This window comes from Camelus ferus, chromosome 29 (assembly GCF_009834535.1).
Source record: "Camelus ferus isolate YT-003-E chromosome 29, BCGSAC_Cfer_1.0, whole genome shotgun sequence".
NCBI classification, from domain to species: domain Eukaryota; kingdom Metazoa; phylum Chordata; class Mammalia; order Artiodactyla; family Camelidae; genus Camelus; species Camelus ferus.
In genome coordinates, this window is record NC_045724.1 from 24,524,973 (window position 1) to 24,552,787 (window position 27,815).

At 40.8% G+C, this 27,815-nt stretch overlaps 1 long non-coding RNA gene across 1 annotated transcript in view; it reads right to left on the minus strand.

Annotated features, from left to right (window-relative positions):
• Positions 1-23,066: 23,066 nt before the first annotated feature.
• The window catches only part of LOC116660519, a 150,675-nt gene continuing 145,926 nt past the window's right edge, over positions 23,067-27,815 (minus strand). Inside the window, exon 3 of the long non-coding RNA XR_004316098.1 lies at positions 23,067-23,102. This is a non-coding gene — a long non-coding RNA (uncharacterized LOC116660519). The remainder of the gene's footprint in view (positions 23,103-27,815) is intronic.

The following is a 27,815-nucleotide window of genomic DNA, read 5'->3' on the forward strand; positions in this document are numbered from 1 at the left end:
AACCCATCCTGACTCTTCCATCTTCTGGAGGCCTAAGGTGTTCCTTGGACGTGGCCACATCACTCCAAACTCGGTTTCCCTCGGCACAAGGCCTCGCTGTCTGGGTTTTTCCCTCTTCTTTCGGTCTTTGCCTCTTCTTATGAAGACACCTGTCATTGGATTTAGGACTCACAGGGGTAATCCGGGATGATCTCGTCCTGAAATCCTTAATTACATCTGCAAAGTGCCTTTTACCTTTAGAAGGAGCCACCATTCAACCCACCACAGCTGCCTTAATAACTTCCAGGAGTAATGCCATTGATTATGTAGTATCTCAAAGGAACTTACATGTAAAGGTAAATTAGTTGATTACGTGGGAGAAGAAGTAATTCTGGGAGGTAGGGAGAAGGAAGTTCAAAGACAGAGCAAGGGCCCCATCGTGGCCAGGCCTCCTTCAGTTTCTCCGTCCATGAGAAGCAGACAGAATCCTGCCTCACAGGGCTCTCGGGAAAACTGAACGACGCAGCACTGGCGAAGGCATTGTTTCCCTCCCACACACATATCATTGCTAATAAAATGATTGACAAGATGCTTTCACGTATGTGAAATTCCTTATAAATTATCATGTTCACAAACTCAGAGCTTAGCACATAGTAGGTGCTCAAAAGAGTCTCTGAAGCTGTCTAATGAAAAAAAAAAGGATGAATAAATGAATTAAATATTTTCTGGGATTTCATTTGTTCCTTAAGTGCCAAAATTCACGTTCTCTGAGCTGTACTCATGCTGCACAAGAGGAGGATTTTTACCAGTTCGTTCTCACCGTCTCCCCTGTAGATCCTGTTTGGGTTGTAGCTTCTTCTATAATAAATAATCATAGCAAACTGACAAGCAGAACAAACTCAGAAATCAAAGTCTCTTCAAGGCCATGCACTTAAGTTTAATGTTATCCATAAAAATTCCTTCCCCTGAAGTGCAACGTTCTTTGTTGTTTTTCCAAAGAAGCAGCCTTTCCTTCCTGGCTGCAATCACAGCTCGGTCAGAAAGAGGGATCTCACTCCGCAACAGCTACATAATTGTCCTCACAAATTGTGTTTTGTTGTTCTTCTGAGTAGGCGTTTGGATGTTCCATTGTTGTGGCTTGAAATCCAATTTTTCTGATAAACATGTCTGTTTGCTTTTGCTATAGGAAGAGAAAGCAATCACCACCCTCGTGTAATTTTAAGCCCAAGGAAAGCAGAACCTCTCCTTGAGGAGAACTGGGAGGTCACGTTTCCTGAAGGCAGTCCTTCCTCCAGAAGTGGAAACTGCGGGGCGATTCGGATCCATCCTAATGTTTGAGAGCCGCTGCCCTAGAACCCACCCGGAGGGGGTGCTAGGTCCCAGCTCACTGGCCCTCACTCCCTACCTCCTGAGCTTCTGACTCTGCAGGTCTGTGAGGGCCCCAAAATTTGCATTTCTAGCAAGCTCCCAGTGGTGCTGATGTGCCAGTTCAAAGCCCACACTTTGAGAATCATATTCTAGAGAACATGAAAAGAAAGAAGCTGGACTACACTTTTTATTTCCTTCCACACCTCTTTGCTGGTCAAGGAGTGAGCTGGAATGGAGGGAGAGGTGGGGAGGGGACAGTTATGCTACATGAATGGAGGAAAGGGAACCTCAGGAGTGGGGAGGTCCAACATCAGGACCTAAGCTTCGCGTCCATCACCCTGCAGCCCTGGAACCACCAGGAGCCAGCCCCGCGAGCAGGGCAGATGCCAGGAGCGACGGGTAGGATGAGGCACTAGCCTCAAATCAATGAAGAAACCAGAACCAAACACATGGGAGACCCTTGGAAATAGTGAGAATGGAAGGCTAGCCACGTGGTCCCTGAAGGAATGTAGGTAAGAATTGCAGCCCAGGAAGTCTGAGCTTGGACTTTATCTGATGTGATCCGAGCACATAGATTGGTGGTGCACTTGGGTTACGATGAAATTCAGATACCCAATGTCTCTCATTACTTACAAGGCGACAGGCAGCCTCTTTGAGGAACAGGGAACACACATTTTAGAACTGTTTTATTTCCGTCGCGTCAATCACCATGCTTCACTCGGTGCAATCTCATGTTTACTTACTTCATCTTCTCCAAATATTAAATCGGTGGTGCGAGTTTTCAGAGTGGAACTTTCTGTAGTCTGCGCTGCCACAGGAAAATTTCCCAGCCCCTTCGTAGGCACACAAGGTACCACTTTATCTTGGATCCTGGACTCTGTCTTAGACGATTGTCTTGAACAGGCATCGGCATTAACCGGGAGCTTGTTAGAAATGCAAATTCTTGGCTCCAGACTTACTCTGTCAGAATCTGCATTTTAACAAGACCCCTCCAGCTGAGTTCTGTGCACGTGACAGAGTGAGAAGCACTACGAATGCCTGACCCACTGCCTTCCCCCTTGGTAAGCTTGTACCTGTAACTGGTTGCCACACTCCTGTCTGGGTCACAGACATCGATGACAGATACGATGGTGGATCTTGGCTGTTACACCAGGTACAAAACCTACTTCAGAACCAAATTCGATTCTCAGAAATGTCTGTACCTCTTCTAAGTTATTCCCACCCACCGGCCCTGTACAGAGGCCCAGAGAGAACCGTTGTTGGAAGCTAGAAGAAGAACATGGCTCTCGCTCAGCGATAATAAACAGCAATAAGCAGAGCCATCACTCCCCAGGCCCTGATCGGCACACCTGTGTCGCAGGCCCTCCGCGCCCCCAGATGGCCGTTCAGTGGCTATTGATTTCATCCAACTGCCGGCGACGGCTCCTTGGCTTTACCTAGGACAGTGCTTACAAGAAAGTACGGCTGCAAACTTCACCACCTGCTACTGAACTGAGTGACAATATCAAGTACAGAATAAAAACACTCTCAGCAGCCCCCTAGGCTTTCGTGCTGAATTATTTATGCTCCGCTTCACTTGTAAAAGAAAGACATTCCTCTAATCTTCCCACGCGGCAGGACCCTGGTGAAGCTGTGCGTGTCTGAGGCGGTGCAGCCTTCAGGGACAACACCACGCTCTTTTCCAGTCTCTGACTTTTTACATAAGTGGATTAAATGGTTATCAAGGAAAGTCTTAGAGATGAGAAGCCGCCTAGTCGGATGGAAGTGTGTGTGCGTGTGTGTGTCTACAGGCATGTTATTTTTGTCGGGTTGATGAGAGGAATTCTGATATCTCCTTCCTTCACTGGCTAACGGGCACAGGTGTGGTCCCATAAAAACAGTAGTCTAGTTTCACTGATTTTTACTCTATCTGCCAAAATGATCTCAAATCGATGATAGGGACTCCTTGGTATTAGCCAGAATTCACAGAGGTTCTGCACGTAGGTTTACCAAGTGTTTGCTTCCTCTGGCGCTGATGCTGCTCCCTAGGACCCCGCAGTCCTGCTGGGTCCCAGGCGTTGCCGTGTGCAGGGCCAAGATGCTCCGACGCTCTCAAAGCAGCGTCTTTCATGGAGCTGCTTCTGGAGATTTCATGGAAACTGTGTCTTCCAATTTTCTCTTGCTTGTTTTCCATAGGATCCAGTCTTCTCGGGTTTGGGAGACAAATTCAGTTGACAGACACCATACAAATTCAGAATTTCTCTCTCTCCTCTGGTTACTGAAAACATTTAACAGGTTAGGCTCATCAAGTCTACCTCCTTCTTTCACTCTGAGTGTTCTCTTGGGATGCTCCTGGGTCCCATGTGCAAATACACATCTGGGAAGCCCACACAGACGTGCCTAGAAACCCATCTGGCCTTGAATTAAAGTGCCACCTATATGAGTGTTGCCCGCAGGTCTTCAATTCTCTCTTGGAAATGGTTGGTAGTGGCCATAACTACGTTCACTCTACTGTAAGGATGACTTTGTAAACAGACAATGAACAAAGGGATGGGAATCTCCAGGTCTTAGCAAAACCTGTGTTATATTTTTTTCATATGAAACATGATTTTCAAGCCGGAAATCTAAATTGATCTGAAAAATCTTTTTGTTTACCTTAAATTGTTAAAAAGTCATAACACGCTCTCTTGTCACAAACACCATATGTCATTCCTATGAAAATAAAAACAGTAAAGGAGAAAAGATGTGATGAATTCCCCATAAGAATGCAACATCATTAGTAACATCACGAAAATTTACTCTGTGGCTCTTGGTTCATAAAATGTACTTACTGTATGAACTTTAAGCCTGGTGGGTCTACTGACAAAGATACAGGGTGAAAAATCATCAAGAACATCCAAGACTGTTGGCTTAAAAGAGCAGATTTTTAGTAGAGGTAGGTTTAATAAGATGGGGGGAAAATAAAAGCTATCTAGTTAGAATATATTGAGAAGGAATTGTTAGGGAAAATGTCATTTAAGTATATCAACTGGTGGGAAAAAAAAGAGAGAGAGAATCCAGAACTAGGGAAAAATGAAAATGAACAGTTAAGAAGGGTTGTTGAGGATGGTGGTGTGGTGAGGGTGGGTGCTGAAGACTGAAAAGCATGTGCATTCTTTGATCCAACAAGAAAACTGAAGAAAAAATACACTTGAAGATTTAATATTCAAGTTGGGTGGCCTAGGCCCAGCTTCCTGGGACACAAATGAAACAAAGGTGAGAGGAAAGCAAGGGATGGAGAGCGCTCTGCAAGACAGGGCCGGCTTGGCATGAGCCTGCCTGGACCTCTCCCAGAGCTGGTGCCGTCCTTCTCGTTAGGACCCCTGGGCTTGGCCTGGCGTGAACGGGGCAGCAGGCTGGAGTGTCCTTGGGACCGAATGGCATTTCTAGTAATTACTGGGTAATTACTGTGTATGGCAAAGCAACCACTCACTGAGTCATTTATTTAACAGGCATTTGGCACCTGCTGTACGCAAGGTTCTCTAGGAGTCGTAAGAGATGGAGCTTGCTTGTAAGGGTTTGGGGCGCGAGCTCCCACGGGTGAGTGAGGACATGCACTTATGAGTGTAAAGAATTAAAGCGACATTAAAAAAGATGTGAGGTGCTTTTGGAGCTCAGGAATGGAGACTACTTCAACGGAGAGGATCAGGGGAGGCGCACGGAGAGCGAGCCCTTGAGCTGGGCTCACAGCGGTAGAGGCGGGACATCTGCGAACGGGAGGGAAACTGCGCCACTAAGCGGGAACATCAGAAGCCAAGGTGTGGCACGTGAGAAATACAAGGTGGCCGCCGTGGCATAAACAGCCAGGAAGGTCTGATCAGATGGCTGACGTCAGAGCGTGATGATGTTAAATCTGAACTTGGGAAGAATTTGCTAGACAAGGAGGGTGGAGAGATTCTGAATAGGAAACTGACACAAGGAGGGCTTTAGCTGAACGTTTTAGGAAGAGGAATCCGCCCCGAGTGCGGACGGTTGGTGAGGATGGAGACCCGGACGCCTGCTGGCAGCACTTAGGCTGGCAGCCCAGAGCTGCATCAACTGCATTGTGGCTTTCATTCCCTTTTTGTCTTTATTTTTAAAACCAGACGTTGCCTCAATTCTTTTAAAATGTGGATTAAGGGGGTAACCTGTATTACAAAGTCTCTCCTAATATTAATGTTAAAAAAACTTTTCATTTTTTTAACTTTAAATTCTATCTGTGGCTTTACAGATAGCGTCCTCACGCGTTTCGTGTATTTTCGTAAGAAGCCCATTCTTGTCTTTGGATATTCAGGTTGTCCTTCTCAGTGTCTCCTCCACAGACACTAAGTCTTTTCTAAGGTGCACTGAGTTGGCCTCAGTGACATCTGTGGGTTTTAAAGGTCCCATAGACTCATTTTACCCAAATTCCTTTTTAGACTGAAAAAGCTCTACAGTATTTCTGAGAGATGATCATTGCCTTTGAAATGATGGGGGCTCGCTGTTACACAAAGGATCTCCATTGTGACATGACCTCAGTTCTTAGGTAATTTTTTTTTCTTTTATCTTGAGTTCAAAGCTTTCCCCTTGTTACCAATTTTGCTCTCTGGAGCTACCCACATTAATTCCAAACTACTTTTAAACACAAACAGATTTCACACACTACTACACCCACAAAGTTACCAAGAAGCAAGACTTTAAATATCTAAGGACAGTTGACATGCACCCATTTTCTTTTGGGCTGAGCATCTCCAGTTCTTTCACTTCTGTTTCATATGAGACCATCTGTAGAACCTCCCAACACCATGTGAGGTACCTGGAACTCCCTTGAGCTGTCAGCTTCCCCCTCAAAACACTGTACACAGACCTAAACATAGTGTTCAGATGTGGTTTGATCTCTGTAAGAAGGGCCCACAACATAGACACAATATTCCTTTAATTCAGACTTCTTTTTCCTTCACAGTCTTGATGCACATTATGTAAGAAAAATACAAAGGATGAAGTAGGTTATATATCTAAAAACAAACATCAAATAAATGCATAAACTTTTATGACTCCATCTCTAAGCACATACTCTTATGTTTTATCTTGACAAAAGGTATCTACCAGTGATCTTATTGCCTTCATGAATTATCAGGAACTAGCCCTAATGATCTAAATGGCTTCTGCTTTAAAAAGCTAAATAAAAAAAGACCTAAACAAAGAAAAACAAATAATAATTTTCATGGAGCTATAACCTTTTTCCTCTTCAGCCAAAAAAACTGATTTTCTTTTGCATTACATTTTCTGGAGCTGAAAAATCAACTGAACTTCCTCCTCTTTTCCTCCCACCCCTTCCTACCTTCCTTCTTTCCTTCCTTGTTTCCTCCCTTCCTTTCTTGGAATTATGCACACTGTGAATTCTTTTTAATAGATTTCCTGCAGAGTATATGTTCTTCAGAGCCACAGTAATAATATTTTTTCAGGTTCCTCAGTTTGAAGTACCAGACACCATTACTGAAATTGTACAATTTTTATAGATTTATAACAATACTTTTCCTTTCCAGACTTCTCTAGTTTATCAGGTGGCAAGAAACAGTGCATTTTTAATGAAAAGTTAGCAGTAAAAACAAACAAACAAAAAACAGGTATGCAGAATAGAAATTTCTTCTGTTATTCTTTCTATTTTAGCTAGACATAAACCTAAAACTTAAGTTTTGGCAATTATAAAAAGGTGTTCATTCTCAATAATTGCTTCAATTAATAACAAAGAGAAACTGGTTAGATTCTGGACATAACCCAGTGGAAGACACTCCTTCCCATCTCCACAGATGGCTTTCAAAGGTAACATTGTTTCCCTGATAAACAGACAGACTGACAGAAGCACTGTCCAAGACAACATTCTGTTACTTCTCTAAAGACTTTCCTCCTAATGAAAAGAGAAGAGAGAAAATGAGACATTTGCTTGTTTGTACATACAACTATTTCCTGGTGCCACAAAGCATGAAAGACTGCCGTCATTATTTTCTCTGATTTCAGACAGAAATGGGTTTTTATGTTTCATAAACATTTATTATTAAAGTCCTGAAAGAGCCTTCACTTTTAATATTTGTCAGGATGATTTAAAGATCTATAAGCACCAGTGAAAAAGAGTTAAAGGGGGGCACTTCACAAAGCTCTCGCCCCTTCATTTCAGGAACAAGGAACTTTCATAATTTATAGCAGCAGTTGGCTCTGAAATAGAGAAAAATGTTTCGCATCCATTCATTTTTACTGCAGCATTTATTATCTTATATTTCTTATGGCTTCTTTGTCAACTCTTTTGTCTTGTGTGCAACAGGCAATTATAGGATATTTTCGGGCTGCTTTTGGGGGGAGAGCGTTTGTCGGCGCCTGCAGATACGCACCCCCTGCTCCTTCTGCGGTGACAGCTCAATCGATTCTGAGCGAACCACCGAGCGCGGCTCAGCCCCGAGGAGCTTCAAGTGAATTATGCTGATAAAGAGGTCTGTTCAATTCAAATATTCTACCAGAGTTAGTTACTTCAACCTGAAAAACGATTTCCCATTTACTGATTCCAAATACATTATTCACCTTTCCTTCTGAGGCAAATATGAAGAGATGAAGCTTTTTCGGTTGTAGAATTTTTGTAGTCTTAAATAGAAGCGTTGGCTTTATTAGCATATATATTTGTCCATGATGCTCTGGAGTATAAACAAAGTGGTAAATTGGCAAGGATCAGTTAGGTAAGTAGTCATTCCAGACTGTCCATACTTTTTGTTTATTTAGGCAGTGATCTATTTTCAGGGCTGGGTAGGTGAGTGAATAAGGGGTTCATAACTAGCTTTTTATGTCCCTGGGCATCAGCTCTTTCCTTTGGTTTCTCTAGACCTGCGTTGACATCGCTGAGTCTGCGCATAGCAACAGACTTTAATAAAACACACACCATGTGCCGACGCATGGCCGACTTCACACACACAGGAATGGGCGCTTTTTCAATTAAAGTTTTCAAAACACACAATATTTCTCTGAATACCTTTTGTTGCTTGTTTAACCTTTCATTCTAAGAAATAAGGTTAGTGAAATAAAGAAAAAAAATTCTGAACCAAGAATCTGAATCCCTGGGTGAGTGGACGGGGGTGCTCATCCTGCCGAACTGTTTCTATCATTCCTTCGTTCAGCAGACACTCGCGGGAAAGTCAGTGTGTGCCGAGAGCTGTCCTAGGTACCGGGGATACAATGTGAACAAGACAGTCAGTGTCCCTACTTGTATTTAGGATAGAAACGCTCTTGCTTATTTTTACTTATTATAATAGGTGGGTAGGAAAGTAAGGATGAAATGGTACATAAGAAAACACCTTGGGAAATAGAAAGCACTACGCAAACGCAAGGCGTGAGCTTATCCCGAAAGAACAGCAGACTCTTGGTAAGTTCCCCTCCCAAGTCATTCTTAAGTAACTGATGGCAGTCCCCTCGCCCTGCCAGACTCCCACAACTCTGAAATGCTGAATAAACAGCATAAACGTTTAACCGTAACAATGATTTTTTTAAGTCACCTGTGCCTACAGGTTGTCATGAAGTGCCCTATTGCATGCAGGGAAGGCTCCTAGTCTGTGAAATGTCTGTTACTCTGTAGCTTCCAGATGAGGTCAGGCAGTACAAGAGGGCAACTCCGACTGTGGCCTGTGAAGTCAAGACCGCACTTCTGTCTCAGCCCAGCGTGGGTCAGAGGGATGATGAAATAAATACTCTGAAATATCCATTCAGTCCAGGCAAAAAGTGTCTACAAGGTTTACAAAATAAAAGTTCCATGATAAACTCAACTCTAAGGAAATCCCAAGCACGTGGCAGTGGACTTCCCTAACACACCTGGACAGGTAACTGGCCAATGAAAGTCCAAGGACACAGGCATAGCAGAGAACAACTGCCCCTCAAGCATGCAGGATGCTGTCAGCATCAGCAGAGTGCGCTGGAAAACAGAGCTGTTGGTCAGCGGGACCCAGGCACCGCTCACTAATTTACGTAAATTAATTATTTACATAATTACACTAAATTGTTTTACATAAAACTATTTAAAGTATTGTGTGTAAAAAGATTTTAGAGAATTTTACATTGTCTATATTAGGATTTTGTATCAGTTAAATCTTTTTACAAAACTGGAAGTAACAATGCAAGACACAATTAAATATCTATGGAGAGTTCATAGGATAACTTCTGTGAATTTTGTGCTATAATTTTAACAAGATTGTGAAGCCACAGATTCTCTAAAAGAGGAAAAATTAAAGAAATACAACTCAGGGGAAAAGTCAAAAACAAATTATAAAAAATAGAAATAGTACATAAATTACTACCTAAACGTTACTACAGAATAATGGCCAAATTAGGAAAAAAAAAAAAAACTTTGTGTGTTAATAGTGACAAACAGTGACATGACTGATACAATAAGTGACCCTGTACTTAAAGAGAATTCTTGGCCAATTAGAATGAACGGATACATTTCAAAGGACAACTTAAAAAAATACAAAAATTATTTTATGGAAAATAGTGATTTTCTCTACCTCAAACAAAAACATTTGAAACAGGAGAAATAATATGTGGTCATTTTTTTCTATTGTAAAGGTAAAACATACTTATAACAGACAATTTGGGAAACATATGAAATTGAAGATACAAATCACATATGTGTCCAACAGCGGAGGGAGACATGACTTGCTGTGGGATGTTTTTGAGCATCACAAGCTTAGGCATGTATCAAAATCCAGCATTAAAAGTTTAAGCGTGAGCCTAAAACCTTACTCCTTTGAACCTATTTAAAAAATGGCTTTCTTGGTTAAACTGAATTGTACATGTTAGAAAATGATGAGCCTGTATTCCTGTCATGTACTAAATTCAAGTTTTTATATAAATGCTACAAATCAAGCAGATATTTTGAATTCTTGATGTAATTTTGTTTAAAAAAATCACCATTTTTCTTCACCTCTGATTTTAAAAAAACAAACTCCAATGCAGAAAGAAATTGTGTTTGTAAAAGAAAGAAATGGATGAATGTTCATTTGCTCCTAAATGGTGGGGGGGAGTGAAACTTGGGGGAATTCTTTTCCTTTTCTCATTTTCCAGTTTTGTACGTGATTAATCTAATAAAAGGGTATTTTTACTAAGTGTTTGCATTAGAGATAGCAATGGTGGAAAATTTTCCATGTATTACAACCCAGAAATGATGACATTTTGCTTCCAGTGTAATAAAAGTATACTCTAGTAAAATGTTATATTGGTAAATGAAAGCTTGTCAAAAAATGAGGCTTTGATTTGTATAAAATAACCAGTATTTCAAGAACATGTTGAAAAAATATAACCCTGCAATAGTTAGGTGGTGCTAAAATGAAATCTTTATTCAATTCTGGCTTAGGCACTGGGTCCGGAAAGATATTGCCATTACTCCAAACCCAGGGAAAAAGAGAGGCGACCCAGGGGTAATACTATTACAGATGAGTGCTTAAAAAAACAATCCCCCGTGAAAACTGTGTGCAACATTTGTGGGAAACAATTCCTGAAAAGGTGTGAAGCCTATTTTTAATTTAAAAACTAGGACATGTGCTAAGAAACAAACCCATCTCTCCACTGGGGCGGTTTCCACCCTCTGACCTCTGAGAGGCGCTCTGGGAGACCCCAGGCCTCCTGGCTGCTCTCTCAGCGTCCCCTCTTCGCCTGGCGTTCTGGTGACCACAGCTTTTGTGAGGTGATAATCACGGAGAAATATTTGCTTAGCCCCCCATGAAAATAGATCTAAAACCCAATTCCTAAGCAACGTGGCCTGTGCTGAAGTTTAGCGGGTGACGGAGAGAGAGAGAGAAAAGGCGAAAGCAAAAGAGCCAGAGGAGGGAGGGCGCGCTGCCAGTGTGGACCTTGGAGGGAGAAGAAAGTGAGATAATTGAACAGCAGCGACTTCATGTAATGGTGTCCTTTTCTTTGCTTAACGCCACTGAGCCTCCGTCAGGAATTAAGGGCATTCCAACGTGGCCTGGGGTGCTTTAAAAGCGATAGATGTTCAATGTGGAGAATTTAGAAAATGCAAACATATAAAAAAAGAAAATTAAAACCATTCATAATCCCCACCAAGGTCTGTCTGCATAGGTGTATTTGGAGGAAAGCAGGCAGGGGTGTGTGCGTGTGTGTGTGAGAGACAGAGAGAGAAACACTATGTGTGTGTGCCTGCCCCGTCATTTTTTGCCTCTGTGTGCCTAAGTGCTTTTTGTTGATTATAACTGGGTTTTACTATATTCCATTTACTCCAAGACATACTAGTATTTTCTTGTATTAATAAAAAATAGTATTTCCATTGCATGGAGGTAACATGGCTTATTAATCATTCCTCATTGGACATTCAAATTTTCATATTTTTTTCTATTTTAAATAACACCATGATAAGCACCACTGCATAAAATGTTTTCCACATATCCCATTATTTTCTTATGAACGTTATTAAAAGTGGAATTACAGTGATAAATGGTATAAACACTAACCTTATTTTTCACTTTTAAGGGTAGTTAACTATATTTACTTTCTCTATTTCACAAAGAGCGCACATTTGTTGCAGAACAGTTAGATGATACAAAAATGTTAAAATAATCATAATTTTAAAACCCAGTGGTAACTGGTCACATCACTTCAGCTTGCAGACCTTCAGTCTTTTTTCTATTCAACTATAGCAAACAAATTTGAGTCTTTTTTCTTTTTCTTTTTTTCCCAAATACCCTGTCATAGCCTCTATTATGACCCATAGCTTTTTCAAACTTGATAGCGTACATAAATAATTTACTGTATTGAATAGAATATATTTATATCAGTGACCCCAAGAAACACTGTGCCAATTTCAAGCCCCAGCAGGAGTCTGTTTTTCCACGTCTACAGTAACTTGAGGATAATCATTCTTTCGAAAATCTGCCAATCGAAGAGGTGAAAGATGGCATCTCTGAAATATGAACTTGTGATTATTTGGTTACCAAAATTTGAACATTTTTATATATTTAACGACCATTTCTATGTCTTATATTTTCAAATTACTTTTCAAGCATATTTCACTCATTTTCCTATAGAGATTTATATAAACGATACATGCCCACATACACACATATACTGCTCATTTATAGGGTTGCATTCATTGCAAAAATCACACCTTTTGTCGTACAGTAGTTTCTGTTTTTAATGTAGGGCTAATTATCAGTCTTCTCCCTGTGACTGTGTCTCATTTAAGAAACCTTCTCTATTTTTGACTTTGCCTCCATCGTTTCCACGGTCTTGGTTGCTGCCTCCAAACAGCTCCTACCGCGACAATCGTTTTCTGAAGCTATTGTTGGATCCAACGTTACAGATGACTTGGATCCTATTATGTCAATTTCATTTCCTGAGGGATTAGTCAGTAAGAGGAAAAAATTACACTGCCTGATAAGTCATGGCTAATATTTTTCACATCTGATTCGAATATAGAATTCAAAGTCTTTATCTGAAAAATGTTGAGGGATCTGACAGCAATGCCCCCTGGATTGTGCAGGTATTGGCTTTTTTATGTTTGAAAAATTCATCGTGGAGGTGAGGCTGTTGCAGATGAGACGCACCGGGAAGAATAGAACTCAGCCCTCATCACATAATAGATGAAGAAGCAGAGCGCTGGCAGAGTTAAATTACTGCCCAGCATCCCGAGGCTAGTCAGTGGCAATGCTGGCGCAAATTTCAAATTAGTGTTCTCAACTGGAAGTTGCTTTAGACACCCCAGGTGATGCAAAGCTTTGCTCTCTCCTAAAACTTGGCTAAGAGGTCGGAGACATATCCTTAAACATTAAAAAGGCTGTTTCATCATTATCATGCAAATATTAGACCACAAAAATGACAGCCTGCTTGTCTCCAGTGATTCCTCTAAGAAACTAAACTCGGAGTGTAATAAAAGCTAAAAGAACTCACTCCTTACTTAGCAGAACAGTCAGTTTGATTGAAATGTATTTTCTCAAAAGAAGATGTCCTTGGAGACTTTTGCATTCATGCTGGCAAATCAGTGTTAATTCTTTTGTTCCAAGACTTCCTGCCAATCAGAAGATGAAATTTTAAACTTCTTATTTTGTAAGAATAATCTGTCTGTCACAAATACAAAAGTGGGATTTTTCCAAAGCCTAAGTCAAACAGGTAGTATTAGAAATAAAAATTAGATCCTATGAAAATACTGCAAGTGAATGGAAGCATCGCTGAGCTGAAGCCTCACAGCCAGTGAAGAGTCTGGAGAGAAAGGAATTGTAGGACTACTACAGACCTTTAAAGTTAAAATTTCAAATCATTCTACTCCTGTGTATGTAAAAAGCAACTTAGACCTACAAGATTTACTCAAGTTTTCTGAGTGGTAGAAAACATCAAAAATAAAAGCATTTAATTAATTTCTGAGTTAAGTATCAATATAAATGCAAACCGTCCATTTTCTTCATCTGGAAAAAATATGTTCTCCACTTCGACTTTTGTTAGATCTCAAGCCCAAGTTTAGTTCAGTTCTCTTTCCCCTGCACTACTATACGTGTCAAATCTGATCTTATTTTTAGAAGTGTTGCCTGACTCTGGATTAAAAGAAGAGGAGATTGGAAGTTTTCCATTAAAACATTCCTTTTTTTCTTTATGTTCCCCAGAAATAAGAACCTCCTTCAAACTAGTCTTTTCTTCCAACTGATGGAAATCAAAGTCCTAATACATTACCTCGTCTATATTCCTAACCAAAAACAAACAACAAAAACAAGAAACAATTTTTAAATGACTTTTGAAAAACAGCCAAGTATTTTTCTCTCTGTTAATGATTAAATTTATGTCAGTGCAAGCCTAAAATGACCATATCTGAAGTTCAGAATGAAACACTGGATATATGAAAATGAATTCAGCTCCCAACCCAGCAGCTCGGATTGTAGAATCCTCCTTCTTTGAAATGGAATTTACACAATCTATACTTGGATCACAAAGCAGCTGAATCATTTAACCAAGTCATATACAAGAACTGAAAGAGAATGTTTGCATTTTCTTCAAGAAGGTTATTTCTAGTCACACAAAATTAATTTTAGAAATTAATTATCTGAATCCAGAAAGCAATTACCTGGATTAGTAAAACTGAAAGTAAATGTTTGATTCACCCTTCAGTGTATGTCATCGGAAGTGTCTGAGTCAAGTGCATGCTTGTGCCAACTTGCTACGTTAAGATGGGTTTATATCAAAAGTCAGCTTAAAATGGACAACTGTAGTTTTTTCATTAATTTCTACAAAAACAATCATTAGAAAATAAAGCGAGATCCTGTAGGAGTCAAATGTGGATAAACAGAAAGGGAGCTACTCCTGATTTGATTATAATACTAGATATAAGTTAAGAGACAAAAAGTACAGGCATTCCGGTCATAAAACCAATGAGCCCTGGGGATGGAATACACAGCATGGTGACTACAGTTAACAATACTCTGTCGCCTATTTGAAAGCCACTGGAGAGTAGATCTTAAAAGTTCTAACTGCAGAACAAAAATTGTAACTATGTATGGCACCTGATGTTACCTAGACTTACTGTTACCCTGACACATTTCGCAGTGTGTACTAGTGAATCGTTAAGTTGCATCCCTGAAACTAATGTAATGTTACATGTCAATTATACCTGAATTGTAAAAACTATTTTTAAAATAATAAGTAGATAAATATTTTTGTGTTTAAAAAAGAAAAAAAGGTACAGGTAGCCTTCAAGACACATGGAAGATAAAGACAAATTTATCCCAGAAAGATTTCAACAAAAGTTTACAAGTTCCTGATACAAGTTCTGCTTAATAAAGAGACTGACATTTAAATTTTACTCTTTCTTGGAGCAGACTTTATATTTACTGTTGTGTTCCTTGCAGTTTATATTGACTCCTCATTACAAAACCCAAAGGGCAACTTAGATCAAACTAGGAAAGTACCTATTCTAGAGGTTTAGGAATAACGTTTGTCTCCATTTTGGAAATATGCTCATCACTGACTATCTTCATTTATTTTCAGAGGCTTCTAAAGCTATCCTTAAAACAAAGTGCCTTATAAAAATGAAGGCATTCAGTTGAGCTGCACACTCATGTAAAGCTAAGGATAAATCCTACTGTTATATATGCGTGGACATACACAGAACGAAAGCTTTATGCACTAACATATACAAATGCAAACAAGATGCACTTCTAGCCTAGCTGCGCGATTTTATCTCCTAATTGTTTAGGAAAGTATTGAGAATTTCATCTTAGTTTTAACTTAGGGCTTCAGCATTAAGAATTGCAGACCCGATGAGTTAGTCTTCTCAGTAAGATCACTGCTCCGCTTTGTTCAGAGATGAAGTACTTATCTTGGAGGAATTTTTCCTTTAATATCCTGCAGAGTGGGCTGGGGAGGCTTATGGGAAGAGGCTGTCTTGTGAGATGACAGTCTTCATAGGCAATCTGAAGTGAATCACCCAAGATCTGCTTTTCTGCTAAACCTAATTCTCTCCAACTCCCACCCCATCCACCCCCATCCCCATCACTCCTGGAGGGCTGCTTTGGGAACAAGAGGGAAGAGAGTCATCACACGACAGTTTCCCAGTGAATGAGCTGTTTGCAGGGATCACATCCCTCACCTCTGGGTTGCATCGCTCCCTTGATGCACACAGGCCTGGGCCAGAGCTGCAAGTCACAAAGGCAAATGGTGCACTGATACTCCCCATGGGGAAGAGCGGGAAAGAAATGTGTCACCATTTCAGAGGCCTACAACTAGAAACCCAATATAATGACAACAGGCACAATTAATTTAAAATTAGTAAAATTCTCTCTCCATAAATTTGACAATAAAAGACAAGTGACCTGACTGCAGAGCAGCACTTCATGCGGTCACACAGCAAACAGAAATTTGAATTTTTTTCTAGATCTTCTCTGTGATTTTAGGCAAGTCATCTGTCCCTCTGAACCTGTTTGTTTATGTGTAAAATAATCACTGCATGTACTGCCAGCCTCTGAGGACCAAATTAAACAATATGTCTGAAGGCTTGTAAGTAACCACAAAGCACTATATAGACGTGACAAAGTACTGGAAAATCCCATCGAAATATACGTATTAGTGCAATGTGGATTTTGCCCATAATGAAATATTTTCAAGCCCCTTTATGTTCAGTGGTAATTGGTATGGTGACCATGTCAGTTTGGGTTCCTCTGAAGGCAGACCCTCATCAAAGGACTCAAGGACCCTAGGTTTTAGAAGGTGACTCTGGGTATGACAAGGAGGGACGTGTGGAATGTATAAAATGTCCTCTGTGTTTCCTTACCTAGTGACTAAAAACAGATTTACATGACTTAAAGTATATGTGTTTGTCAACCGTAAAAAAAAATAACTGAATTAGTAAAAACTAATCTATAATTTTAATATAATCTATAATCTATCATTTCAATATAATTTATATTTTTATGTGTTAGGGTTTAAAAACCACACAGTTAAATAAACAGTTTAAATTTATTTTATTTATCTTCAAAATGAAAGTACAGAACGTGTGTAAATGCACTAAAATAAACTGTAAACCACCACAAAACAGTGTCGGTCAGTATCAGCTGCCCTATCCAGTTTCAACTGCTTCACAATATTTGGTCTCCCACCTACACAGGAACATTTTTGTTTAAATAAGAACAAAAATCTCAAAATACTTGCAGTTTTCGACAACAGCAATGACCACCTCTGGCTACGCCTACAGTCAGCTTGCAGAATACACGGTGCAAACAGCTGCCCCTCAGCAACTCCAGCGTCAAAAGACTGCACACAGCGAAATCATTGCACCTGCTACCACTGTGCCCACTGCTTCTGCTGGCTCTACCTAAAGCACTTACCTTACGTCCAATTATTTCTTCGAATTCCCCAGAATCTAGACTCAAGGTTAAATCATGATTTTGCTGCAGATGTTACTAATAGCTAATTTTCATGGTCGCTTTAGAAAACTAGACATGTAGCCCCTTTCTTTAGTGAATATGGAACAGAATTGGCAGCCAAGGCATCTTAAGTTGTTTTGACGATGATTGTTTTGGACTCTTAGCATTTAGTAGCATGATTACCCCCTTTGACAGGAGGGTGTGTGTTGTGAGGGGGTGTTCGGGAGGGCACGCTATTATATATTTAAACACAAAGTAAATGGGCTAATTAAGTTAAAGCAAAAATAAACAGAGTTCTTGTATCATTACATGATGGACCCATAGCTTTACATCTTCAGGGTTTAATAACCATTTTAAATAAAAAGATAAAAATACCCTACTTTACTATAATACTTTCCATTTCCTTAGTGCTTTCTAGTTTACAAAATGCTTGGAACTAGGCATTATTTCAATGGCTCACTGCCAATTTTTGGAAAAACTTGTATTTTCCAAAAGCATTTACAAGGCTTCATTTCAGTGGAGATGCATCATATGAGCATTCAATTTATGGGATGTCTTTTAGGTAAAACCCTACCATCTAAATCTTCTAAAAAGTAAGGTAATAGACACAAAATATTACAAAAGAATGGAAAATAAGCCACAGGCAACAGGGCATTTTAGAATTCTCCACTCACTTCCTGTTTACCGCAAAGGAATTGATAGTTATTTTGAGGAGACAATGGTTTAAGCACCCAGGTATTTTGTGACAGGCTGTTTTTCAATCCACCTTTTTAGTTATGCTTAAATTTGAAGTTTTATACAAACAACCACACTATTTTCACAGTTCTCACTTTAAACTTTGATACTCAAGTAACACATAACACACTGTCCTGGCGGAAATTGTCACTGTCTAGGTGTGGCTCTCAACCTGCAGACTCAGAAATCTGATGTTTTTAACACACTGAGAAAGTGTTAATCTGTCAGGGGTGGAATCCCATTACCCAAGTCCTAAGACTGATGTAAGAAACTCTACAATGTCAAATTCTTTGTTTACAAAGTAATTGGTTTACAATAAATTGAGTGGATTGAGCTAATCCACCTTTGGTCCAGTGACCTCCCTCCCCCCGACTGACACCCCCACCCATTCACCTGTAGCAGCTGCCCAATCACAGTTTCCCTGGAAACAGACACTGCTCCCCACCATTGGTCCCTGGACAAGGACTGGTACTCGGGCAGCAACAAGGGTGGGGGTTGAGACTGGAATTACAGAGTTTGCTAATTAGTCCCAATGAGTTTCAAGAAGGAACCCATTTATCTTTGGGTATGATGGAAGCTCTGTCATCTTCAAGACATTGTTTCCAAAATCATCCTGAACATCAACATCTAATTGTCAAATGAGAAAAGAAAGAGTGGAGAGAGAACTGGGAATTTCCACAACCTCAGCTTCAAGGTACAGAGAACAATCTGCTCTGACAGCTTTACTGATACTCAGGTCCAGCTACTCGCTGCTTGAAAGCCAACACTCAAGAGGGAAGTGTTGGTTGAAAGGAAAGTTTGCTTTATTCCAGAGGCTGGCAACCAGGGGACAAGGCAGACTTGCATCGAAGGCCAATTCCCCACTGCCAGTCAGCGGGCAAGAGCTTCTAAAGGGGAGTGTCCGGGGTGCACAGGTGGAGGGAGGGGGCTCCGTGCAGAACAGCACAGTCAGCTCTGACAATCATCTTCAGATTAGTCATGCTGTGGTCTGATCAGCATCAGCCTGATTGCTTTAAGTACGGTTAATTTTCTGTTCCAGGGTCAGTTTGTTCCCATTTCTCTGAGGCCAGTTCTTAGAATTGGGGCAGCTCATGTCGTGACTACAGTCTAGTCAACATGTAGTTAACTTCTTCCACCTGGCGGGGGGTTTCAGTATCTGCAAAACAGCTCAAAGGATAAGGCTCAAAATGTTACCTATAGTCTTTGAGGAGCAACTAGATTCCTTGACTTTGTTTAATGACTAAATTATTATTATTTTGTTTTACTTGACTATTTCCCTTTGTTTCTGTATTTTCTTATTTGTCTGATTAAACTTATTCTTTGACTAAATTTTTTCTACAAACAAGAGGCAGGCAGAGGACACGAGGGTGGGAGAGCTGTGCTGGAAGGTCCCCATAAGGTCCTCCTGTTTCATTATCAGTGAAAACTAGAAAGAAGGAAGTCTGAGGGTGGGCCCTCGCTGGGCAGCCACTTCCAACCTCAGCTCTGTCCCTGGGCAGGAAATCACCGATCCCTGTGGGACAGTTCACCTGAAAAGCAATTCTAAACTTCATACGGAAGAGCAAAAGACCCCAAATAGCCAAAACAATCTTGGAAAAGAAGTATAAAGCTGGGAACATCACACTTTCTGGTTTTAAAACACATTATGAAGCTACAGTAATTGAAACAGTATGATATTAGCCTAAAGACAGATATATAGACCAATGGAGCAGAACAGGGAACTAAGAAATGAATCCACATATACATGGTCAACTGCCTTCAACAAGGATGCCACAAATATATAATGGGAAATAGTCTCTTCAACAAGTGGTGTTGGGAAAACTGGATATCCACATGCAAAAGAGTGAAATTGGATCGGATCCTTACCTAACATCATACACAAAATCAACATGAAACAGATTAAATGTAAGACTCGAAACTGTAAAACTTATAGAAGAAAACGTAGGGGGAAAGTGTCATGACCTTGGTCTTGGTGATGGTTTCATAGATATGACACCAAAAGCACAGACAAGAAAAAAAAAATGGGACTACACCAAACTAAACAGTTTCTACACAGCAAATGAAACCACCAACAGAGTGAACGTGTAATCTACAAAATAGGAGAGAATAGTCGCAAACCATGTATCTGAAAAAGGGGTTAATTTCTAAAATAAATAAGAAATGCCTACAACTCAGTAACAAAAAATAAACAAAAATTGGATTTTAAAATGGGCTAAAGACTTGAATAGACTTTCCTCAAAAAAAAAAAAAAAAAGCCAACAGATATATTAAAATGTGCTCAACATCCCTAGTCATAAAGAAGTGCAAATCAAAACCACGAGACATCGCTTCATACCTGTTAGAATGGTTTTTCATCCGACATATAACAAAAGACAACAAGTGTTGGTGAGGATGTAGAGACACTGAGATACTTGTACTCTGCTGATGAGAATGCAAAATGGCACCTATGGAAAACAGTATGGAAGTTCCTCAAAAAATTGAAAATGGAAATACCACATGATCCAGCAATCCCACTTCTAGGTATGTATCCAAAACAATTGAAACCAGGCTCTTGAAGAGATATTAGCACTCTCACATTCACTGCCGCTCTAATCACAACAGCCAAATTGTAGAAACAACGTCAATGTCCATGGATGGATGAACGGATAAAGAAAATGTGGTATACAGTGGAATATTGTTCGCCCTTAAAAATAAGGAAATCTCACAATACGCTACAATACGGATGATCCTTGAGGACATTAAGCTAAGTGAAATAAGCCAGCCACAGAAGGAAAATACTGCGTGATGTCACTCACTTGAGACGTCTAGCCATACTCACAAAAGCAAGCAATAGAACGATGTTTTCCAAGGGCTGGGGAGGGGGGAATGGGGAGCTGCTAATCAACTTGGACAAAATCTCAGTTACGCAAGATAATAAATTCTAGGGATCTGCATCACAACAATGTGTCTGTAGATAATAATAAATGTTCTTTAAAATTGGTTGAGGGTAGAGATCAAGTTAAGTGCTCTTACTACAATAAATATAAAAAAGAAAGAAACTGAAGCACAGAGAAATCAAGTGATCTACCAAGGGTCACACAGCTACTTTGTAGTAAGCAGGGATTTGAACTGGGAATTCTGCAGCTCTCGAATCCAGGCACGTCTCACCACAGTCTATATGCTCACGACTGAACGTGTCTCCCCAAAATTCGTATGTTGAACCTAATCCCCAATGTGGTGACGTAGGAAGTGGGGCCTTTGGGAGGTGATTAGGTCATGAGAGTGAAGCCCTTATGAATGGGATTAGCGCTCTTACAAAAGAGAACCCAGGGAAGCTCCCCGTCTCCCTTCATCAGGTGAGGACAGAGCAGGAAGACTGCCTTCTGTGAACCAGAAAATAAGTCTTCCCCAGACAGCGAATCTGCCTTCACCTCCATCTCGGACTTCTCAGCCCTTCTTCAGCCTCCAGAGCTGCAAGAAATGAAAGTTCCTATTGTTTCTAACCCACCCCGTCTACCGCCTTCTGTGACAGTAGCCCAGACTGAACAAGACAGCGTATGTCCACAGTACTGCCTAAAATAGCTCGCTAGGGGCCTGCTGTAGACGGGAGTAAGACGGAGGGAAAATGGACCATCAGTTACGTGCACGCCACTTATGATTCCGGGATGCAGCACAGAAGATCCTGTTGTCTTAGACTTTTAAATAGTGTTTCTCGACTTCATTTACATGATTAATTTGCACTTTCTCTGAGAAATATTTTTATTCTTGAAGAGGAACCTCAGCTTAGTCTCCACCAAGCTGTGGACTCTGAATCAGAAAGAGAAGCTGCAAGGCACGTCCCATCAAGGACTTGAGCTCCTATTCCTGAGTTTATCGAATCAAAAAGCAGGAGAAAAATATCACGTACGAGTTTAATTAAGAGTCATCAGAATCCTTTTCATAAAGGGTTTCAAAAATAACCCCACTTTCATGCTTACCTTGTTAGAAGACTAAGAATAAACTCCATTTATAGTTATACACATTGTCAACTCAGATTATTACTGATCATTTTTAGGGAGGGTCTATTTGGCAGGATTCTTTGGGTCTGTCAGCTCAGAAAGGTTAGAAACCTAATCGAGGCTTTGCTCAGGGGCAGAGGATCGGTTAGACAGGTGGGTCAGGGAGACGGTGAAGGCGAGAAAGACTGAGGGGCTTCCCCGCTTACTTCTTAAGCAGAGGCTGAAGACCACGCATACTCTGCCCTTGCTTCAACAAGAAGGCAGAGGATAAAGTAACAGGGCAAGGAACAGAAATCCATTTTTGAAACCTGTTCTGAAGTGTTTCCTCCAAGATAATCTTGTTGACCTTTTTCCTTTCTCTGATTCCCGTCTGCCTTTATTGCCCTAAACGGGGAGGGGCAACAAGGGAGAAGAGATGGGAGAGAGGGGCAGCCCCCAGCCAGACACGAAGTGGGGAGTGAGGGGTACCGTGGGGGTCAGTCCTGAGTGTCCCCTCAGGACCAAAAGTTCTATCAGGAGGCTGGAGAAACAAACTCCATGGATTATGTGGACTCTGGGAAACAGCGACCCAAGCTTCCCTGGGGTGACCCACAGTCCCTCACAGTCTCTCACTTGGCTTGTGGGGAGCAGAGCAGCATTGGAGGAAGGATGCATTCAGGTACAAGAGACCTCAGGAGTCGGAGGCCGGGACATTTCCTTCTCGTGGAGGGAGCAGAGGAGCTGGGTGAACTGAGGCCCTATAGCATGGCGGGGCTCAGAGCAGCATGAGTGTGGGACCCCCCCAGGACAAGATGCCTGGGCCCCAGCCACAGACTCCAGCAGCAGGGACCAGCATGGTGCCCCCAGGAAATGCCAGCACATCTCAGCCGGCACCAGTGCAGGGCATCAGGGGACCTGGTGGTACTCTGCACAGGACAGTGAACTTCCAGGGAATGCAGGGGGGCTGTGAGTCCTTCCCCCACAGCCACAGCAATTAGCAGGTCCCCTGCCTGATCCCTCCCAGGAAGGAGAGAGCAGAAGCCTTTGGAGGGAGGAAAAATGATCCCGACTCAGAGTTTAAGTTTGAATTGAAGAAGCTGCTTTCAACTGCAAGAAACTGGCTTACCTTTAATTGGCCAGCTTAAATCCACCCTTGACCCCCATAACAGGAACAGAGTCCTTGAGAGCAAGAAGAGATCTGTTGGAAAAATAAAGAGGCATTGTTGTACCTCAGTAAATTCAGTCACCCATTACAAGACAGTTTACTTTCAAAAGGATGGAATGGAAAGAAAACTCCTGTCTTCTGTCCTAATGCTGTTCATCCTAGACGTGACCAGAACCCCTCACACAGACACAAGCATAGACCTAAAGGTGGGGCAGCGGCGGCAGAACTGAGCTCGGATCCCCAGAGCACCCACGGGAGAGCACCTGCTGGAGACCCGGAGGAAGGGTGGGGCAGCGAGAAGGTGGGCGGGGCCTGTTCTCCTATCTCAGCAGGAATCCAAGACCACAGACATTCCTGAACCCCTGAAAGGCATTACACTAATCATGCAAAGTACTCTTCCATCATCACCCAGGCTTACTTTAATCTAACACTAGACTCGTCTTCCTTCTCAGGTTTGCCAAGAGCCTTTAGCATCTCTTAACTATAAGAAAGTGAGAGAGAAAAACAAAATCAAACTTGCTAAGACCACTGGCAAGTCTCTGAACTTCTTTACCACATGTAGTCTTTTCTACTCCAATATCTAGAATCTTGGAGGACAAGCCAAAAATTGTTTTCTTTTATCATCTCCAGATCGCCAATAATATTTTATAATCCTAGCTTGAAGCTTGCCTCCGTGATCCACAGATCAGTTGGTTCAAATTCTGAGCATTTTGTTACTATTCCGAAGAATTTCCGATCACATGTCTGTTTTCTATTCTTTTTGAGCAAAATCAAACTTTTTCTGTTCTTTAATCTAGTGCCCCAAATTCTGCTGAATGAGAATGTAGGATTCAAGCCCCTTGTTGACAGCCCTGCCCTTTCCTTTTATTATTCAGTACACAGGACAGTATATATATACTGCTTTCTGGGGAGAAAAAACATAAATAGCACATAACAGCTTTTGTATTTGCTCCAAAATAAACAGTAAATAAAAAAATTGGAATCAAGCTACTCCCCTGTTCAGTTTCAGCGATGTTATTACTATGAAATTATTATTTTGTTATAATTTGCCTTTTTGTTATGTTGGTGGTGCCTACAGGTAGTAAGTGAATTGAGTTCTTAAGTATGTTTAAGCAGTACAGGGACGGCACCGTGAAGAGAAAAGCAGTTGAACGCTTCCGGGTGTGCCATCGAAGGACTCCTGAGTGATTTACTGAGGGAGCATCAGGGGAAGTCCGCTGGGGCATCAGCAGATCAGCCATGATCACGACCCCCATCCTGCTAAGCAGACGTTTCAGTATACTGCATGGAACACTAAAAAGGGTGAATTGACAAGGGGGAGGCAAATGATGGGGATTAGTCACATTTTTATGTTTTTATCATCGGTCCTTTAAAAAAAAAATCACGCAAGCCACAGCTTTGGAACGTATTTTGCTAACCAGCGTCAGCAACACTTTAATCACTTATTGCTCACTAAGTCTAACAACCAGATGTTCACATTTTAAGGACATTCCACCCACTTCCAAAACTCCCAGCACAGTTCTAATTACCCGCTTTCAGCTACTTGTTTCTTCGCCGTGGTTGAAAACATTGTAAAACTGGCACCAAAGTGCCATGTGAATAAAACATGTTAGCAAAGCTCGCACTTAATAAGTCGCTCAGCTGAAAAAGCAATGTAGAAATTCCAGAGCCCGTGTGGGGCATAAAAACTTCCTCTGTGATACCTAAAAAGATGCCTTCTTTAAAGTGAGTTGTGATTAAATAGAAAGAAAGCTGTTCTTGCAATTAGAACACCTATGTTCCAGCCCCAGTTCAGCCACTGATTCATGGCGAAACCCCGAGTCACTCACTGACTTCTCTTCAAGGAAGGGACGGTACCGTGGGGAGCCCTCTCAGACTCAGGAGGCAGAGATGGGTGGATACATGTAGCAGTGAACTGTCAGCACCCACGGGAACGTACAAATTGTATACAGGAGCTATGAAGGCATTGTGTGTTTTGAATACTAAATAGAAGAATACATTTAAATGATGCTTCAGATAAAAACGATAAAGAAAAGGAAAGCGTGATCTCAAGGAACAACACACCAAAGCTGCATTGCTGGCTTCCATCCGGGCCCTGCCTCTCACCAGCTGTAAAATCTTGGGTAGCGGTTTCTTCATTTGTAAAACAATGATCATTGACCTCCTAGGGCTGTCACACAGCTTCTAATGAATTAAATACAGAAAGTACACATTTCAGGTCCTGACATGTTTAGCACTATAAAAGTGTGAGTTATTATTACTTTTTATATGAATCCACATTACAGATCCAAGATGAGTCCAAAAATGAACTTGTTTAGAATTCTTTCAGGGAAAGGGTCCTGCAGCAGACTTAGCAACCATCTCTGTTCCTCAGCGCCAGGCTCATCCTGGACTCTGGTGGGCAGCATCCCTGTTTCCATCACTTTCTCCCACCTCTCAGATTCTGTCCCCATCATAGTATCACCCAACTGGCAATAGCAAGATCAAGAGAGAAGTATTCTAAATAGAACGTATTTTCCTTGAAGAAATCCTGTAGATTTGAGACAGGAAAGGGGCAGGGCACAGCCATTCAAGGAATAACACAGCAATTAACACCAGAATGGTGAAAGATTCAACCCTCAGGAGGCCTTGAGGCACAAGACATGGGAGATTTGACTTCTAGCAGAACTTGAGCTTCATCATATGCCCACTGTAATATCTTAGCCTGGTGGATAACACGCCCACAGGCGCCATGACAGTCCCAAGGCTAGCCACAAAAGGTCAAAGAGTGGGAAATGGCCAACTTCCTGGGAATCCCAGCCCCTTCCCCAGGCTAGTTAGACCAGTCCTTCTACTTATTAGCATATGAAACTACCGTGCCCAGAAAAACTGGCAACAGGGCACCTCTGCCCTCTCTCTCTCTCTCTCTCTCCCCCTCCCCTTCCCCCTTCCTCCCCCTTCGGAGACGGCCCGCACTCTGTCTATGGAGTGTGTACCGACTTTTACTCTAATCTGAGCACCCACACCTCGTGGCCTCGTGGCCTTTCTCTTGCCTTTCAATGCATCTCTCTAAATAAATCTACCTTTATTCAACCGTGGCTGGCTCTTGAATTCTTTCCTATGCGAAGCCAAGGACCCACACTTGGAGGGGTACGTCCCAGGGGCTCAACCGAAGCCTGAGACACGGCCCTCCTCACGCCCCACATCCATTTTTCTCACATCAGATTCTCTAAAGGGGTAAATGGGTAGTAATGCATAGAGTAAAGCCTAGGAGTAGCTGGGATGGAGGGGGTGGAGTGGCCATAAAGATTTCATTACATTACTATCTGCGCACAATCACTTAGTCAATGTTACTGATTTCTAATCTATAAGCAGCATTTAAATAATAAAAAGTAATTCAAAAAATTAATCTCAAAAGTGAGAACTATAAAACCGGAAAACAAAGATTAATATATAAAATTTAAAAGGAAAAGAGTGTAAGCAGAATAAGAGTATGAGAGTAATTTTACATTTATAATTACTCTTTCATGGTATAAAATTCTGATCTGTGTCAACAACTTGTAACTTTAAAAATGGTTTATTGACAACCTAATTACCTCCCATATCAAAAAAAAATTTTTTTAACGATTTATTGGTTAGTAAATCAAAAAGTGAACAGTAGATTTCAAGAACTCCTTTTCTAAATAAAATAAAAATAGATATGCTATTTGTAAGTTATACTGAAAAGTTCAGTTAAAAAAATTGAGGGCCAATGAGGTGCTAAAAGTTTGACCCATTAAAAAGAAAGGTAACACAACTGTGTCAAGTATATTCAATGTTTCTACATTGTCTTTCTAAACAGGTATAACTTCTTAGCCTAACAGGCATCTTTCTCCATCTTTCGCCACATCTCTGACCTCGTCTACTTGGCACTCCAGATTTGACAAAGCAGTCTTTATTCTACTGTTTAGTAGAATGTTGCTTCCTTGTACTACTTTTTCTTGTTTTTAACTTTTTCCCTTTCTTTAATGCTACTTTAGATCTTCATTTCTAATTGTCATTTCCTCCAAGACTTCCCTTTCTCAGGAGAGACTCTTCTAATGTATTCTCTTGGCTCACTCTACTTTTTATATTTTTACATTTTGCATTTGTTGATAACTTGTGGATGGTGAATTGCAAAACTATTTACACTTATGCAAAAGGACCTCAGTAATCCAATTAAAAAACAGATCTTTGGGCTGGATTATTTTTAAAGCATAAGTATTGTGGCTTTTGGGAAACATTTAAAAATAAGCCCACAGAACAGGTAAAAATTAAAAATGAAAAAATATATAGAATACAAAAACTAGCCAAAAGAAAGATTGTGTAGCTATATTAATATCAAAGTAGACTTTAAAGCAAGAAGCATTTAATAAAGATAAAGATGAACCCTTCATTAAGATAAAAGGTTTATCTTAATAGGAAAATACGTTAACTCTAAATTTGTATGCAGCAAATAACATTGCCTTAAAATGTATAAAAGGAGAAACTACTCTTTTTAATAAAAACATCCTCAATAAAATTTAGTTTCTATTTTCTAAAATTTGATGAGTCCAAAATAAATGTTTGTTGAATGAGTAAATGAATTTAATAAACAAAGAAACTCTAATAAAATCATAGTTGGTGATTTTAACCTATTTCTCACTACCAGCATAAGTAGACAAAAAATTAGTAAGAATATGAAAGATTTAATATGCACAAATAAATTGGCGTATGCAGAACCAAAGAACTGCAGAATACACAGGATTT